This window comes from Arachis ipaensis, chromosome B06 (genome assembly GCF_000816755.2).
Source record: "Arachis ipaensis cultivar K30076 chromosome B06, Araip1.1, whole genome shotgun sequence".
In the NCBI taxonomy this organism is placed as follows: domain Eukaryota; kingdom Viridiplantae; phylum Streptophyta; class Magnoliopsida; order Fabales; family Fabaceae; genus Arachis; species Arachis ipaensis.
Genome location: NC_029790.2, coordinates 31,208,049 through 31,212,929, shown reverse-complemented (window position 1 = coordinate 31,212,929; position 4,881 = coordinate 31,208,049). Strand labels below are relative to the sequence as shown.

The 4,881-nt window shown below is 39.7% G+C and overlaps 1 pseudogene; it reads right to left on the bottom strand.

The window, feature by feature from the left end:
- LOC107646828 overlaps window positions 552–4,881 on the bottom strand; it is a 32,923-nt pseudogene continuing 28,593 nt past the window's right edge.

Genomic DNA, 4,881 nt, shown 5'->3' with positions numbered 1-4,881 from the left:
AAAATAGCTAGATATTCTTAAATTGTTAGTGAAATATGTATTTTAAATTTTAATTTTAAATTTTTTACTATTTTTTATTTACATAGGACCGAGTTAACCGGTTCAACTAGTGATCCACCGGTTGAACCAATGACCCAGTAACCCAGTAGCCTGGCTGGTTTGATCATCGGTTGGTTCGAACAACTATGGCCAAATTCGTCTCTAAAAGAATTGAGTTACGTCTTAAAGTGGTCCCTGAAGTTGCACTCGAACTTCATAGTAGTCCCTGAACTTAAAAGTTACCCATATTCATCCCTGAAGTTGCACTCCGGGATTTAGACTCGTCCTTCCGGCACATTCCGTCCATCTACCGCTACCGAAAAGCTGAGTTGGCCTCCTTCGTGACACGTTGGCAAAGAAACGGCTAGCTGACATGGCAGAGTAAACTGTTCTGATTCAATTTGGTCCCTCAATTCAAGTTAAAAATCCTAATCCCCAATTTTGAAGAACCATCTCCACAGTGCTCACACTCTTCTCTTCTCTTCAGTTTTCTTCTCTTGTCGTCTCCAACTTCAAAGCCAAATGATTATAGCCAGCATGAGCAATGTAGCTGGGAGCTCGAACAATTCACGACGGACACCCTCATGCTTAATAGCTGCCCCTCGAAATAACCAAGCAACACGCATCTGTTTCTTGACCACCAGAGCTGCAGCCTGCTTAATATGTAGATCTTCTTTGGGCATATTCTTTTCCCATTTTAACCTTTGCTTTGAATTTAATAGGTCCTCAATTTGCTTACTAGTGTGACCACTAATTGAGCTTCTTCCTGACCCCTGCGACTGGATGCAGTCCTGAATAACACCAACAATGGAATCACCAAGCTTTTTGTGGTCGCCAAGAGTTGTAATTTCGGCAAGGTCAACTAATGCAGGAACCACTTTGTCAATCACCTACATAATACACAGGAAACTTTTAAGTCCAACATGGAAATCAACTTGTAATACTCAAATCATATAAACAGATAACTGGTGCTTGAATAAATAAAAGCATCAGGCATATAAGGAGAAATTGTGTAAAAAAAAATCTAGTGGACAAAGGTTATTGTTATCATGCATTTGGCTTACAAATTTATTGGTGTCCTGGTGCGCAGAAATCGTGACGGTTCCATTCCTTGGTAACGGCGCTAAAAACTCAATACGCACGTTCATAATCTTAGTTCTTTGTCACAACTTTGCACAACTAACCAGCAAGTGCACTGGATCGTCCAAGTAATAAACCTTACGTGAGTAACGGTCGATCCCACGGAGATTGTCGGCTTGAAGTAAGCTATGGTCACCTTGTAACTCTCAGTCAGGCGGATTCAATTGATCATGGAGATTTAATAATTAAAAGATAAATAAAACGTAAATTTAAAGATAGAGATACTTATGTAATTCATTGGTGAGAATTTTAGATAAGCGTATGAAGATGCTTGTTCCTCCTGAACCTCTGCTTTCCTATTATCTTCATCCAATCATTCATACTCCTTTCTATGGCAAGCTGTATGTTAGGCATCACCGTTGTCAATGGCTACATCCTGTCCTCTCAGTGAAAATGGTCCAATGCACTGTCACCGCATGGCTAATCATCTGTCGGTTCTCGATCATACTGGAATAGGATCTATTGATCCTTTTGCATCTGTCACTACACCCAGCACTCGCGAGTTTGAAGCTCGTCGCAGCCATCCCTTCCCATTGGGCTGAGCATTGAGCTTTACACGTGTAGAGATCTTTCTTGGAGTTGAACGACAGTTTGTAACCTGTTTCTGGCGTTTAACTCCACTTTGCAACCTGTTTCTGGTGTTCAACGCTAGTTTGCGTCGTCTAAACTCAGGCAAAGTATGGACTATTATATATTGCTGGAAAGCCCAAGATGTCTACTTTCCAACGCAATTGAGAGTGCACCATTTGGAGTTTTGTAGCTCCAGAAAATTTACTTTGAGTGTAGGGAGGTCAGAATCCAACAGCATTAGTAGTCCTCCTTCAACCTCTGAATCTGATTTTTGCTCAAGTCCCTCAATTTCACCCAAAAAATACCTGAAATCATAGAAAAACACACAAACTCATAGTAAAGTCCGTAAATGTGATTTTTATTTAAAAACTAATAAAAAATATACTAAAAACTAACTAAACTATACTGAAAATTATGTAAAAACAATGCCAAAAAGCGTATAAATTATCCGCTCATCACAACACCAAACTTAAATTATTGCTTGTCCCCAAGCAACTGAAAATCAAATAGGATAAAAATAAGAGAATATACTATAAATTCCAAAATATCAATGAAACTTAGCTCCAATCAGATGAGCGGGACTTGTAGCTTTTTGCCTCTTGAATAGTTTTGGCATCTCGCTTTATCCATTGAGGTTCCGAATGATTGGCATCTATAGGAACTCAGAATTCAGATAGTGTTATTGATTCTCCTAGTTCAGTATGTTGATTCTTGAACACGGCTACTTTATGAGTCTTGGCCGTGGCCCTAAGCACTTTATTTTCCAATATTACCACCGGATACATAAATGCCACAGACACATAATTGGGTGAACCTTTTCAGATTGTGACTCAGCTTTGCTAAAGTCCCCAATTAGAGGTGTCCAAGGTTCTTAAGCACACTCTTTTTTTTTTGCTTTGGACCTTGAATTTAACCGCTCAGTCTCAAGTTTTCACTTGACACCTTCACGCCACAAGCACATGGTTAGGGACAGCTTGGTTTAGCCGCTTAGGCCAGGATTTTATTCCTTTAGGCCCTCCTATCCACTGATGCTCAAAGCCTTGAATCCTTTTTATTTACCCTTGCCTTTTGGTTTTAAGGGCTATTGGCTTTTTGCTCTTGCCTTTTGGTTTAAAGAGCTTTTGGCTTTTTCTGCTTGCTTTTTCTTTTTCTTTTTCTTTTATTTTTGCCATCTTTTTTTTTTCTGCAAGCTTTTGTATTCACTGCTTTTTCTTGCTTCAAGAATCATTCTTATGATTTCTCAGATTATCAAATAACATTTCTCTTTTTTCATCATTCTTTCAAGAGCCAACATATTTAACATTCATAAACAACAACTTCAAAAGACATATGCACTGTTCAAGCATTTATTCAGAAAACAAAAAGTATTGCCACCACATCAAAATAATTAAACTAGTTTCAAGGATGAATTCGAAACCATGTACTTCTTGTTCTTTTGTAGTTAAATCATTTTTCATTCAAGAGAGGTGATGGATTCATATTCATAACTTTAAGGCATAGACACTTAAATAATAATGATCATGTAATAAGACACAAACATAAATAAAACATAAAGCTCAAAAATCAAAAAACAGTAAAATAAATAGACAAGGAGATTAAGGAATGAGTCCACCTTAATGAGGGTGGCGTCTTCCTCTTCTTGAAGAACCAATGGTGCTTTTGAGCTCTTCTATGTCTCTTCCTTGTCTTTGTTGCTCCTCCATCATAGCTCTTTGATCTCTCTAATTTCAATGAGGATGATGGAATGCTCTTGGTGCTCCATCCTTAGTTGTCCCATGTTGGAGCTTAATTCTCCTAGGGAAGTGTTGATTTGCTCCCAATAGTTTTATGGAGGAAAGTGCATCCCCTGAGGCATCTCAGGGTTTTCATAATGAGGAATTTCCTCATGCTCTTGTTGAGGTCCATGATCTCTTATTTGCTCCATCCTTTTCTTAGTGATGGGCTTGTCCTCTTCAATGAGAATGTCTCTGGCCTTAGGTGTCCTAGATGGTTATGGAAAAATAAAAAGTAATGCTTTTACCACACCAAACTTAGAAGGTTTGCTCATCCACGAGCAAAAGAAGAAAGAAAAATAGTAGAAGAAGAAGAAAATGGAGGAGATGGAGGGTGAGGTGTTTTCGGCTAAGGGTGAATTTAGGGTTGTGTTGTGTGAAAATGAAGAAGGAATGAGGGGTTTATATAGGAGTGGGGGAGAGAAGATGGATGTGAGTGGTGAGGGGGTGATGGGAAAGATGGGAAAGAGTGATTGGTGAAGGGTATTTTGGAAAGAGGGTTACGAAAAGGTGTGAAGAGGAGAAAAGAAAAGGTAGGGATCCTATGGGATCCACATATCCTGAGGGGATCTTGTGGGGTCCACCGATCAAGTGGGATCAAGGACTTAACATCCCTACTCCAATTAGGCGTGTAAAATGCCTTTGCTGTGCAATCCTGGCATTTAACGCCAGGCTGCTACTTGTTTCTGGCATTAAACGCCCAAATATAGCCTGTTTCTGGCATTTAATGCCAGGCAGATGCTTGTTTCTGGTGTTAAACGCCAGCTTGGTGCTTGTTTCTGGCGTTAAACGCCAGACAGATGCTTGTTTCTGGCGTTTAAATGCCAGACTGCTCTCCTCCAGAGTGTGCTATTTTCAATGCTGTTTTTCATTATGTTTTTGATTTTTTAGTAGTTTTTATGACTCCACATGATCATCAACCTAAAGAAAACATAAAAGAACAAGAGAAAATAAATAAATATAATTAGATAACATTGGGTTGCCTCCCAACAAGCGCTTCTTTAATGTCAATAGCTTGACAGTGAGCTCTCATGGAGCCTCACTGATATGCAGAGCATTGTTGGGACCTCCCAACACCAAACTTAGAGTTTGAATGTGGGGGTTCAACACCAAACTTAGAGTTTGGCTGTGGCCTCCCAGCACCAAACTTAGAGTTTGACTGTGGGGGCTTTGGTTGACTATGCAGTGAGAGAAGCTTTTCATGCTTCCTCTCCATGGTTACAGAAGGAGATCCTTGAGTTTCAAACACAAGGTTGTCCTCATTCAGTTGGAGGACCAACTCTCCTCTGTCCACATCAATCACAGCTCTTGCTGTGGCTAGGAAGGGTCTTCCAAGGATGATGGATTCATCCTCATCCTT